Below are 7163 nucleotides of genomic sequence, written 5' to 3'. Positions count from 1 at the left end.
GCTATGGTGGTATCTGGTGATCATTTATCTGTCTCGGTGTAGTAAGCAAGCTGTAATCTTCAATCACTATGCAGCAATTCTGTGAGAGGCAACTTATCTTTTGGGAAAACACAGAAACTTGTCCACTTGCATGAAAGCTAACATGCCACAGGTAGTGACTCCATGCTGTATGTCCCAGTTTCATTAAGAATCTTAGCATGTTAAGGGTTGGAAGGGACCTTCAAGGTCATCTAGTGGCAACCTCACTGCCATGGTCAGGGACACCTCTCAACAGATCAGGTTGCTCAAGACCTTATCCAACCTGGCTTTGATCAGGGTTTGGGGCATCCGCAGCCTCCCTGGGCAACCTGTTCCAGTGTCTCATCACCTTCGCAGGAAAGAATTTCTTCCCAATATTTAATGTAAATTTCTCTTCTTTCAGTTTGTATCCATTACTTCTTGCCCTGTCACTACAGTTCCTGACAAAGAGTCCCTCTCCAGCTTCCCTGTAGGACCCTTCAGATACTGCAAGGTTGCTAGGGGGTCTCCAACAGCCTTCTCTTCTCCAGGCTGAACAGCCCCAGCTTTCTCAGCCTGTCTAGGGGAGGTGCTCCAGTTCTCTTATCAAGATCGTCGCCTCCTCTGGACTTGCTCCTACAGTTCCATGTCCTTATTATGTTGGGGGCACTGGAACTGCTCACAGTACTCCAAGTGGGGTCTCACAAGAGCAGAGGACCATGTGGAAAGCTTTTATCATACAGCAGAAGAAGTCAAATAAGTTTGTTCTTCCGTTTTTAAGTGGAAAAAATGCCACAAGTTTATTGCACAGTGGAGCGGTAAGCAGTGGGCTTTTGAGGATCACCACAAGACACTGTACACTTAAATGCTGAGAAAAGCTCCTCCTGTTCTCAAATGTTTTCTGGGAAATAAAACCTGGAGGCTAACCCTCCTGCTCCCTGCGCCCGATGTGAAGCACTCAGAGCACTGCAGGGTGCTCCAGCAGGGCTGCTCACACAAGGAGCATGGGGTGCCTGCCCAGCACACCCTGTGAGCTGTGGGTGGCTGTGCCCTGTCTGCCCACATGCACTTGGGTGCACAGCTTGTCCTCAAAGCCTCAGGGTGGCCATGCTGCCAGGTATTTCCAAAGGGGACCATGAATGCATGCATGCAGAGGGGTGTCCATGGACACTCAGAGTGGAGTACCAGTGCAGGAGGCTGTTTCTCAAGGGTGGACCCTTTCCATGGGAGCAGTGAATGTTTCTCACTGGAGGTATTGGCCAGTTAGATGCAGGTGAAACTTGGCATAGTTCCTCCTGCAGAGGTCTCCCTTTGCAACTGGGAGCTGACTGCCTGGATATATTAGACATGGAGAAAGAAAGGGCCAAGAGACAGATTTGTCCACTGTTTTCCCAGGCGTGATGGACCGAACTTTGCTTGGGTGGGCTGGTTGTGCCGCTTGCCATGATTACCTGGGACTGATGTCTTAAACAAAGTGTTTTCACATCAGATAGTGAAAAAGGCAGATAAGAAGCAGATCCTGCAGAGGTAGGGTAATGCTTTTTATCATGCCAATCTCCTTCCTTCTGGTGAGGCACAACCACATCTAACAATGTAAAACTCCCCCTCCAGCAGAGATATGGGGGTGTTCACACATAGGCCTGAGGTTATTCCTCTTTTCTGATAAGGCACAACTGGCAAAACTATGCAGTCACAAGAAGCAGGGCCAAACAGCTCTTGTGCCATTAGAAGGCAACATAAGCCATCAAAGACCCCTGAAGAACCACCCTGACTCATTTCCACAGTGTTGCATCAGACAGTGTAAAACCCCTCTCCAGGGGCAGTATCAGGCTGGTCCCACATAGGCTTGAACACATAACAACTCATCAAACTCTTTGTTGTGTGGGCCTCCACCCACAATGGATCAAAACTGCAACCATCAGAGTGATGACCATGGACACCAAAATTGAAATGATCAAGTCTTGTCACTGGATCCTTCCTCTCCACTATCTACACTTGTCCTTTCCTTCTGCTTCTTTCTTTTCCTTATGTATTTCCCTTGGGATATTTTTATATATATTTTTAATAGAAAAGAACCAAAGCAGCTACATACCTCCTTTCCACTGCAACCAAATTGTTTTAAAATAAACCTGCCTCATATACATACCAGTCATTCAGTGTTGTTTCACTCTAATCTACCCAAGGGATCTATTAACAAGAACCTCAGTTAGCCTACCTCAAAGGCTGGTCATAACACCAGGTCTGAAAAAAAATGTATGTCATTGCAACACAATTTTGGGAAAAGTCTGTTGAGGGCTGTAGATAATTTAAATCTGCTTATGTCATATTTGCCTACCCTCCAGTTAACTGTTTTCACCTCTGGCTTGATGCAGCTCTCAAGTCCAGTGGGAGACAAGAGGGGATCTGTTTTGTAAGTGCCTCACTGAAGCAGGTAATGCATACAGACCTCCATTCTTGTTTATGAAGGTGGCTGTTAGGGGGTAGGAAAATTAAAATCTCTGTGAGACTGGCAGGAGAGGTTTCTCAGAGAGATGCTCAGGGGTGAAGTGTATATCTTCCCTCCATGCAGGAGAAGAGGCTTGCTTGAGTGAGAAACTGTGAAGGGACTTTTAGTCCTGCATCTTGGCCATCATCTGATGTCCCTGGTGGAAGGGGTAGGACAAGCTGACACAAGACAGGACCTCTTTGCTACTGAAAAAGAGCATGTGTATGCCCTTCAGCCATTCCTTCTGCTGGAGCCTAGACTGCTGCTGGGTTGTGAGTGGACATACCTGACCTGGCACGGTCAGACATGTGGGAACATGTACAAGGCCTCTGCTGCTGGCAGAGCTGTGAGGATGGCAGTTCTAGCAGAGAGGAAAGGATAAACTTCCAGGGAGAACGGAGAATGTGGTCCTCAGCCACCTCTTGTGAATTTGAGCAAAATGCTTACTGTCTTTTCCCAGTCAGCCACAGTCTGACTCAGGCTAAGGCTGGGAAGTGCTCCTCTCCTCCCAGGCAGGCAGGACAGGAACAACTCAACCTTCAATCAGTTCTTCAGACAAAGAGATAGTATTGAGCACTACAGTGTGGGTATGGATCTCGGCTCCACCCTTCAGGCAGATGGGTTGCATGTCTTGCTGCTCAGTAAAGGGGCTCTGTCCTATCAGCATCTCCAGATCCTGTATAAGGAAATCTCCATGAAAGCCCAGAGACAACTAGATCCAAGATTTTATTGTTGTCTGGGCTGAGTGTGGTTTGCATCATCTATCATAAAACTTGCAAGAGGAAGATCTTTTTTCTCTGTACCTCTTCCTCTACTCCTTCCACAAAACTATAGGATTAGAAAAAACTTCCAGTAGATTCAGTAGAAAACCATTCAACTCCGTCTCAAGAAGCAGCAGAGTACTCAGGAGTCACACAAATGTAGTTCCAGCAGAAGAAAACGTGAATGTAGTGTTTTCCAGAATATGGAACAAACATGAGGGGTCTTCCCTCTCATACCCTTTGACAGGAAAGAAATTTTTTCATTGCTTCCTTCCTTTTCTTGGCCTTTTTTTGACTTGAACCCGATAATCATCTACTGTCTGGCCAAAATGGGGTGGCAGAGAACTAATTTGGTCCCCATGGGATGGCTGTAAAGAGATACATGGTACCTTTCCCAGCCCACATAGGAATTCTTCCCAGTCTAAGAGGTATTACCAGGACAGCTTTCTTGCCTGGAGCCAGTATTTGAAGACAGTATGGAAAGTGTGGCAGACCTCTCCTGCATAATCAGGATGCATAAATGGTCACTCCCTATAAAAGAGACAGACTACCATTTGGCTGTACTTAGTTTGAGGAACAACATCTGTCCATCTGTAGTGTTCAGAATATCTGACTATTGGGTCAGCACCAATTCCTCAGATCACAGCACAGTTTGACAAGCCAGAATCAAATCTGACTGCCCTATCACATGCAAGAATTGAGCAATAATCCACTGTGATAGCAAAGCTGAAAAAAAGATGTCAGAAAGGCAGAATTGTGATCAACATGCAGACCAGTGACAGATGGTCACTGACTCTCAAGGGACAGTACTGGGGCTGATACTCTTCAACACTTTTGTCAGTGACATGGACAGTGGGATCAATGGCAGCCTCAGCAAGTTTGCCACCAACACCAAGCTGTGTGGGGCAGTCGACACGCTGGAGGGAAGGGATGTCATCCACAGGGACCTGGACAGGCTGGAGAGGTGGGGCTGTGCAAACCCCATGAAGTTCAGCAAGGCCAAGTGCAAGGTCCTGCACCTGGGTTGTGGCAACACCTGACACAGCTACAGGCTGGGTGGACAAGTGATTGACAGCAGCCCTGAGGAGAAGGACTTGGGGGTGGTGGTGAATGAAAACCCCAGCAAGACCCAGCCAGGTGCACTCACAGCCCAGAAAAGGAATGGGATCCTGGGCTGCATCCAAAGCAGCGTGGGCAGCAGGGCACAGGAGGGGATTCTGCCCCTCTGCTCTGCTCTGGTGAGACCGCCCCTGGAACACTGCATCCAGCTCTGGGGTCCCAGCATAAGGACATGGAACTGTTGGAGCAAGTCCGGAGGAGGGCACAATGTTGGTAAGAGGACTGGAGCACCTTCGCTATGCAGACAAACTGAGGAAGCTGGGTCTGTTCAGCCTGGAGAAGACTGTGTGGAGACCCCCTAGCAACCTTGCAGTATCTGAAGGGTCCTACAGGGAAGCTGGAGAGGGACTCTGTCAGTAAGTGTAGTGATAGGACAAGGAGTAATGGGTACAAACTGAAAGAAGAGAAATTTGCGTTAAATATTGGGAAGAAATTCTTTCCTGCAAAGGTGATGAGACACTGGAACAGGTTGCCCAGGGAGGCTGCGGATGCCCCAAACCCTGGCACTGATCAAAGCCAGGTTGGATAAGGTCTTGAGCAACCTGATCTATTGAGAGGTGTGGCCATGGCAGGAGGATGTTGAAATTAGATGCTCCTGAAGGTCCCTTCCAACCCTTAACATTCTGATTCTATGAAACTCCCCAGCCAAGTCATTAAAGTTACACATTCAGGCAGTCAATGCCTCACCAGCCTCCCCCATCTGCCCATATATATCAAATTGTATGTATTTTCTGATCACAATCACTACCTGTGGGTAATGGGTGTTGTGACTGGCTACTGCTGGGGGAATACAAGATTGTGACAGATGGCTCCTGTCACATTCTCTAAGCATTTTTGCTGCTGTTCTGTGCAATTCACTCAAAAAATACCAACTGAAGTGTAGTAAATACTTTATTGATAGAATATCACACAGAGTTCAGAAACCACAGGACAGCTCAGAGCCTAGCCATGTATTTCCATGTGCGAAATTCAGATGAAATCTGTTGTTTATTTCAGTATGGAATCTTCACTTGCTAAAAGGGAAGGAAACAAAAACATGGTTAGGAATATTAGCCACTCCCATGAAGAACTAAAATATGCAAAGCACTAGTGGAACCAAAGGTTATCTTTATGTATTTTTTTTCTAGCTAGTATTTATAATTCTCACTTTGTTTATTCAACAGAATTGTAATTCATAGGTTTGGGATAAAGGCAAACTTTTAAGTTTACTCCCTAGTAAAAGGAGTTTTCAGAACTGACAAGTCAAATAAGCCCAGAAAAAGCTACCACTGCAGGTATGTTCATCTTTAAGGAACAATCTTCAGCAACTGCTCTGCACATAGTGAGAGTTTAAGAACAGCTTTTCTGAAAAAAGCACACCAAAACCATTGTTGGGAACAACAGACCTGTCACACTGCCACTTTAAAACAGATTAAGCACTCTAAAGAAATAATAAAGAAAATTTCCTTTCTAAGTGCCCTGGCAACATTACAGCACAGCCTCTACCTCCAAAACCACAGGAAGTTTCATCTAACTAGAGGACATCTAAAAGATCCATTTATTTAGTCCATGACCAATGGAGATCATATGTTTAAGATGGCAAAACAGCTTTATCTCTAATGAGTGATACACATCATATTTGATTTTCTGTATGTGTAGTTAATTTAACTTTAATGTTTTGTTCAACACTAGTTTTGTTTAGGACGATGCAAATGTCACTCCTTCCCATGGGAAGAGTTACTGAGTGTGTATCTGCACCAAGAACAGCTTATTATTCAATTTTCTTAAAATTCTTCTTAGGTTTAACTCTACCTAAAAACCTTAGGTGAAACAAAACCAGAGAACACATTCCTCTGTACAGCAGCAGAGTTCTGTTAGAACTGTACAGGGAACACAAGAAATAATCCCAAAGACAAGGGAAACAATGCTGCAGCAAGAATACAACAGATGGAAAGGAATGAAAACAAAAGCAGCAGTATTAATCGCCAAGTAATGCCCTACAGGACACCCTCTTAATGTGAGAGATACAAAAAATGAAGCTGACCTCTAACAATACACCACTTAAAAGCCTCAAGTTGCAATTACATGCAGTTCCCTATGGCTTATAGCCTAGACAGTCATATTTTTGAAGTTTCTACACTGCATGGAGAAAAGGGCTCATACATCCAGATGAATAAGGGACATCGTGCTACAGTTAATACATGGATTCAGTTATTCCTCACAGAATAACCAGCAGCTCTTGGCAGTTTCTTTTTGCAGTGGAAATTCAGCCATTTAACAAGTCCTGACTGTCGCAAAAATGTTAACTCTTGCTCTGATGACCTTTTCAAAATGCAAGCATCATTAAACAGCAGCACTATTTACTCCTCACACGGCCCTAACCACTGCCTCCAGGGATTAGCCACAGGCCTCAATTACTACTAAGAGCACTGCGGTGGAACAGCAGTCCTGCAGCCAAACACCTGCAAGGCAGCGTGGGATGAATAACCTACACCGAGGAACTACCTTCTGCAAGCTCCTTTGCAATCCGCTCCAGTTCTTCACGTTTCTTTTTCTCCTCCGCCTCTATTCTTCTCTCTTCTTCAGCAATCGGCTTCAGGTAGTCTGCCATCAACACAATCCCTTTAAAACACAACTTCCCGAACCCCCGATGGAAAGCTCCGCGCCTGCAGGCTCGCCCAAAAAGGAGGAAAAGCCAGTTCTGCTGGCACAAAGGCACATTTCACACGGATCTGTGGCTTCACACCAGCAGGTCCGTCCTGGCAGTGCCGCGGCCGGGCCGGGGGAGGCAAATGGCGGCCGGAGCATTTCAAGGTGCCCTT

Source organism: Corvus brachyrhynchos, unplaced genomic scaffold (genome assembly GCF_000691975.1).
Source record: "Corvus brachyrhynchos isolate BGI_N302 unplaced genomic scaffold, ASM69197v1 scaffold22, whole genome shotgun sequence".
Taxonomy (NCBI): domain Eukaryota; kingdom Metazoa; phylum Chordata; class Aves; order Passeriformes; family Corvidae; genus Corvus; species Corvus brachyrhynchos.
Note: the sequence above shows the minus strand (reverse complement) of the source record.